Source organism: Galendromus occidentalis, unplaced genomic scaffold (genome assembly GCF_000255335.2).
Source record: "Galendromus occidentalis unplaced genomic scaffold, Mocc_1.1 scf7180000077476, whole genome shotgun sequence".
NCBI lineage: Eukaryota > Metazoa > Arthropoda > Arachnida > Mesostigmata > Phytoseiidae > Galendromus > Galendromus occidentalis.
This window is the reverse complement of record NW_003805464.1, coordinates 532202-539362: the sequence shown is the minus strand read 5'-3', so window position 1 is coordinate 539362 and position 7161 is coordinate 532202.

Sequence of the window (7161 nt, the reverse complement as noted above, 5' to 3'; positions counted from 1 at the left end):
ATTGGATGCTCCTCTTTTCCTCGGTTTCCGTACCGTGAATGATTTGTCCGGCAACTTTCCTCGCAGGAGCGTCGTACTGTTGATGTTGGAGAACAGATTAACTGGGCGCGCGTAGTGTGTTTCCCAACATTGCCTCATGAGGAAGAATCATGATAACGAGGTTAAAACAAACGCAGAGCACATCGAGCAGAAAACAAGGTTCCAAACGAGAATAGACACAGCATGGGCAAGGGCGAGCGTGGAACAGACGCTCCGCATCCATTGCAGACCTAATAGGAAAACGCATGCGACCGGAAAAGCTTTCTCGCTCGCAGGCGCGCTGGAACGCACTGGGGATTGTCCTGATCCCGCGAGTCGAGTGGGTCGTTCCGTGAGCCGGCGCCAGTCAACACCAAGCTCGCACTATTTGTTCAGGACCCGACGAAAAAATCCTCGTCAAGATCGCGAACTCTCGTCGTGTTCTGCGAACAAATTGCTCGGAGCGAACTCGTTCCCGCTCCGTCTGCGACGGGAGGAAGTCGGTCAAACCACCATCGGGAAATGAAAACACGACGAGCGCTTATTCGAAAAAGCGATAAGCGACTCGTTACGAGCCGAAGCGAAATTAGCGTTCCGTCGCTCCTGTCGCACTCATGAGTCAAAATCTAGTGCCACCGTGACTCCATCCACCCTCCTCCGACGACGGACAGCACATGGTCAGAGCAGGAAAAATACCAGATTTCATCGAAGACAGAGAGCTCTGAGTATCCCGGGATTCCGAGAGGTTTGCCCGGGCAAGATATTTTCGGAAGAGGGCCGCATCGATGGGAGAGAAAAGAAAGCACAGCTCGATGCTGTGAGAGAGACGGATGATACAGCCCAAGTCGAGGGAAAAAGGGGTTCCCTCCACACTCCGACGTGCCGATAGACAAGACAACTGGCGCGGGATGATGGAACTCTCCCCAGATTCATTCTGTATCCACGTCCCCAGATCGAGGAACGAGCCGTCGACCGACCGACCGACCACGCCCTCGATGCCCGCACTAGCACAGTTCTTACCAGCTGGGTGGTCGTAAGCGAATTGAGCAATAGGACTAGACGACTGGACAATCCCGTGAAGTATTATCGATTTCGATAATCATGATCCCGTAAGCGCTCTCTCGGCTTGTTCCGCAGGAACTGAATCCCAGTACACGAAGTGTTGACTGCGAAGGAGGCAGGAGTTGAGAGGTGGAAATATCTCTTTGGGTAGGCGCTCCTCGAGCAATGCTCCCGTCCAATCGGGTTCGAGTGTGGATCGAACTTTATTGCAGTTGACATCTAACCCCTGAAATTGTGTTCGGAGCAGACGGAGCAGGACGGCGCCAAGACTCGATCGATTTGCAACATATTGTTGTTTTGGCTTCCATCTTGAAGATCCTGCCGTTAAATAAAAAGAAAGCACTCGATACACAATGTCAGAGCAAAGGATTCCCTGGTGCTTCTCTGAAGAGCGGTATTGCGCGAGATTTCTTGGAATGCCGTTGCCGTCGGGAGATTTTTCGATGAAGCAGCACTTCAGCCGCCCTCCGTTTCGTAGTCTACGAACTGAAAGGAAATAGCGACGGGAATGGAGCTCTCGTCTAGATTCGGATATCTTGGGAACATTCTCGACCGTTTCGTACTCCACCCAATGGTCGCTACTCGATCATCGCTCGACATCGACCTCCGTCCGGAAAGCGTCGCATCGTGAAGATCTGATAGAGATCCATGTATATGAGGTTCCCTCGGTGCCCGACGGTTATTCCACCGAGTGGAGTTTTTCAATACACGCCGAGACGGGCTTGGCTTACAAGGGAATTCTCTCTCGAGCAGACAGGACCCGCGACTACAATAAACTCCGCTCACAACCGTCGATGTGTGGGTATTGAGAATCTCTTCTCCCATGTATGGTAGACGCGGCTTCTGTCTTCGGGCATCTCGCTTCATGTCTTCCTGGAGAGAGATATCTAGCTGAGAGGGTATGTGACGTATGGAGACGATGCTCTCGTTTAACAAGCCTCGCTTCTTTCTGATGTCGTCCCCGATGAAATATTGCGGGCTGGGATTTGAGAGTACACGGACAAGATGAGCTGAGGCTAACATTCGATTCCACAATATCCCTCAAACAACATCTGTCAGGAATTTCCAGTCCATCAAACTTTCGCTCCGATCCGGAGGCCGCGTCGAGACGCAGCAAACACCCGAAGATACTTCCACGTCATGTCGGCTTGGCTTTGAGACTGAGTGAGAGGTGAAGAGAAGAAGAGAAGGCTGGCCACTGGATATGTTCGAGGAGTGGAAGTGTCTTAGAAAGTGGATGGATCTCAAAAAAACGCTTCCTCATCCCCGGAGAAGTTTCACATTGTTCGTCGAAATGCATATCTCGGCGATGGGAGCCTCGGACCGACAATTATGTACGATTCTCCGAGCTCCCGCCTGCTTGCCATGGGGAACGAAATGTTCGGCCTGGTCTGGGCGAAAATATTTTGTCAATGCCCCACTCGATAGAGCGCTTGCCCGAGCGCAGATTTCGAATCCCCGTCAACAGAAACAGTCGCTAACGGAGGTCCGCACAAGAAAGCCCGCATCGGCTCGGGGAAATCGAATCATCAAAGGGTTCTCCCCGAGTCTCCTTCCACTCGTGTCACACGGGTGAACCTTCAGACCATCTCAATAACTCATGAACGCAGCTCTTCACCCTCAAATGATTGAGAGCTTTTGCCGGGTGTGGACAACGGCCGAACGAGACCTTTCGGGATTCTGCCTCGTGATGAATTCCTGTTCCGATGATTTATTGGAGATCATGATGAAAGCACGATGGATGCCATAGAGGAGGATGAGGACCTCGACTTTGCCAACGAAGGCGACGACGCGACGGTAGCATCCTTTGCATCGATGAGGAGACTCATGCTGTCAGCCTCGGAAACTCGGCACAATCGATCGGCCAGCTGAATTTTCCGTGTTCTGCTTCTGACATCGATGCTGAGAGCGGTGCGAATAAATACGTGATGTGGAAACGTTATGCCGCGCTCTCTGAGAAGTCCACGACTGTAGGGGCAGGGTCGATTGTTTCAAATGTGCTCCATGGTCTGCATGTAGACGGTCTTCATGTTTATGTACTAGTCGCGGAGAAGTATGTATCTGCATGGGGCAAAGATTCACTTCTGAATGGAGTCTCTTGGGTCTCGACTCAGGACATTTCCAGCGGATAAACAAAAGCTTATCTACAAGTCTCTGGGCAGAGTACTTCCCCGCCTGTTACAAGAATGTTCAAGTTGTGGACACTTCCTTTGTCTCGTGATTCGTTCCTCGGGAGAGATCCTCTGATCGAGCCCCATTGTTTTTCGAGCGAGGTCGTCAAGCAGATATGGACAGTGTCGGGACTTCGGAACAAATCCCAAGAACCCTCACTCGTCCGTGGAGGGTCTCTGCACGCTACTCTGCACCGAAAGTCCGGAAGGGAGCATCTTGTAATAGTTTCATCCGGGCCGCCTGGCCGACTCATCGATTCGAATCAAATATTATTCCTTTGCTCGAGGCGATTTTCTGACCCTCGAGTTGTAGCGGTTTGCTCCCGCATCGAAGCATATGAGCGATCGAAATGGCTCCGTTGTTTTTCCTTGGAGAATGGAGCGAACACAACAGAAGATCCTTAATAATGCGGCGGTCTGTATCTCCATCAGGGATATGAAAATCGTTTGGATCTCGAGGGACTTACAGAATCAACATGCGGAGCAAAGAGCCTTCTTCATTTCCTCGGCATCCATGTGCTGGCTTTATGGAGTCGTCCCACTGACTGAGATATAAGGCCTTCTGTGCCGCTGGGTATTTTATTCGCCAAGTGTGTAGGTGGAGCCCGGGAAGCGGCATTTCTTGCTACAGCTGTTTGCGGAGGGTGTTGGAAGCAGCTTGCGGTTAGTCAGGGAGGAGCGGGTTCAATAGCCGTCATTAAGAGGAACTTAGTAACAGAGTTCGGCATCATCAATTGCAGATTCTCTCGAGATCGGAAACTTCACGGCCAAAAGAGTTGAGAGACTTCATATTATTTGTGAGCAGTAGCCTATCGGAAAAGACGCTTCGCGGATCTGCCTGAGAACAGTCTCGAGCCTCCCGGTCACGACCGAAGGAGGTGAGCCCCGAATTCTTCAGCTCTAGCTGGACTAGTTCGAAGCCATCGGTTTTGTTCTTCGGTAGAACAATTGAATTCCACCGAAGCAGCATACGCCTTCCAGCATACGGTCGGGAGGAAACCATCGAGGCGATGAATTCTGCGGCTTCGCTCTCGGCAATCGGGTCTGTTCTCTGGTCCAACAGCCGAGCTGGCCAAGTTAGATTATGCGTAATGAGCTCTCCGGCGGCGCTTCGCTCCTCAACTGGTGGATTTCCTAAACGGGTATGATTCTAAGGAATAATTCGGGAATCGCTCTCGATCAAACGAGCTGTCACCCAGAATAGAGGGCCGACGATGGTCCACCTCATAGTGCTGGGGTCGTCCGTCCGAGATCGGAGGCCCCCGATAGGAAGGAGCCTCTGGGGTCATTCTCGTATGAACAGGAAACGTCGCTTGATTCGTCGAGTTTCCTACCACTTCGATGGAATTTCCGCCGACAGCAATAACTCGGAATGGATTCCTCCAGAAGAAGCCTTCTCCCGCCGTCACAAACGAGGAAAAAACAAGTGAGACATCTTGCCGACTTTAATTAACAACTTCTTTGATGATTGTACGTACGCGATTTTGGCTTCTCTTCGCTGATGAAAGCAGATTTTCCTGCATGATCCTCCGCCCTACCTCCCCTGTGAAGCCTCGACGCCGAGGTTTCGAGATGTGAGCTTCCCAAGAATTTTTATCGTGACGAGAGAGATCCGATGTTGTACTCGGCAATGCCGAGTGAGAGAGGGGGTTCGAAGCTTTCTCGAGAATTCGAGGCGCCTCCACTGACGACAGCTGCTGGTGGTGCCGACGATGTCCCTGCCGGAAGACCGGTCCGTGATATCGTCATCACAAAATCCATATTTGAGAAACCGGTCTTATCTGCCTTCGCGTTTCGAATGATTGCGATTTTCATTAATAATAATGCAATAATGCGATTGCATTATTGCCCGGATTCGGTCGGGTATCTCTCGCGCGGGGAACGGAATAGCTGCGCGAAGATGCCCCATACTTGAGTCTAGCGGTTCCCTCGCAACTTTCCAAGATTTTATCCGGCCTAATGGTTCGCCCCCGCGCACTTCTCTCACAGATCTCATTCCCACATCAGCTTTCTTGCTATGATAAAAGCAGAAATCTTCTTCCTCCTATTTGTTTCTCGAACTCCTGAATCGAAGCGGAAGTTTACTCTAGATACAAAAGCTCAATAACGGACCATCGGTGTGCTTTTTCCTTCCGACGATCTCCAGGAGCGTCCCACGTGTATCGTACCTAGTGACCTGAGCCAGGCATTCTAGGAGCAGAGAACAAACAAAAGCGAATACAAGCGAAGAATTTTATAGCCAGATCTCGCCCAGCTCATAGAAGGCTGTTCGACTGGGTTTATACGCAGTTTATGTGCGGTGGTTCCATGTCTGTCAGATGCTACGGGAACACATTGCCCGGGTCCGAGGTGGGTGCTCGCCATCTCGAAGAAAGCCATCCCTACCGCAGGCGGGAAAATTCTCTCGTTATCGGGGAATTCTCTCTATCGAACTCGTTCGCCTCGTGTTCCACACAGCTAGCTGAACATTGGACATGATTCCTCATATACCAGAGAGCTGTATATCCTCTACCAGAGAGCATTTGTAAGCCTCTCGGCGGCATACCCACATCCCCGTCTCACGTGTTGTACGCAGCGAACTCATACGGTCAGTCGTTCTCCGGCTGCCAAACATATATAGATAAGGCGGAATCTCGAAGATCAATTAGAATTCCTGTCCGTTCTTATCGCTCGACATATGGGTCTAGCGATTCGTTCCTCCTGGCGTACAGGCCTCCGCACGCCGGCGAAGCCACGGCCGGAGTTCCTTTATGGCCGGCGGTATCCTCAGATCCTGCACAGAATCCTTCGCTCGCGGTGCCTTTACTTCGTCTCCATCAACTTGTCGCTGTTACGATATGAATAGACACAGTAATAAGGACCGCCACAGTTAGGGCCTCACGCCCAGTCACTATTATTTGTTGCTTCATCCATCGGTCGCACTAGCGATCACCCGGAAAACTCCCCGTGCGGTGCTGGTTTCGAATTCGGGAATATCGAGACTCACTCAATTCACTGAGTCTCGGGTTTTAGAGTGTCGGAACTGATGTTTCCCTCTTCCTCTAAAAATCTATCGGTCCATAACTCCACATTTTCTCGCTTGATACAGTGTGACGTTTCTAGACTTAGACTAGGCTTCTCGTATCCGTATAGACGTTGCGTAGTTCTCGATGCATAATCGAAATCTCAGTTGTGGAAGCTATATTTACGCAATCGCGATAACGATGTTCCCTAACGGAAACAGTCATGAGCATATAATATTAATTCATTCCACTTGGATATCGCAGGAGATCAGCTCACGCGTGGGTACCTGCATCGGGGACTTTCAAAGCTCTGAAATTCCTAACAGTCTGCGCACGATCTATCCGTTCTTCTCTGGGATCCCTTTGCAAATCGAACAACTCGATGAGTAAACGATGAATGATTACGAACTCCTGTCGGGATACGCGAGACTGGATCGAGAATCCCTAATACCTGGGAGGTCTTCGTCACAGGGGAGAAAACAAGTGGGTCCAACTCCCCTCTCAGGAAATTCTCCGCATCGTTTTCCAAAAGCAAAATTGGGTCTACCGAGAAGACTGGCAAATCTCTTAAACGAGCATCAAACGAAGAACCAGAGCGAGTCTCGTCCACCGTCGAGTTGAACGATGACCTTGTTTTCGGGCCCCCGAGCTACGGTAGGTGCGGGAATTACCGGATGCACTGCCTGGCAAACATTGGCGCTCCACTCAACGATGGCGTCCGTCGCTCGCAACACCTGCTCCAGTGTTTCGGACCTCGCAGCTAGCAGGAATGATTGGAAAAGTCCCACGACGGGTAACCCCCTCGATATATCACACGCTTTGGAAGACGGGGAGGTGAGACGACAACGAGTCGATTGCGCGAAACTAGCACGGGGAGCTCGACGAGAACGCTAGTACTAGCACAGGGC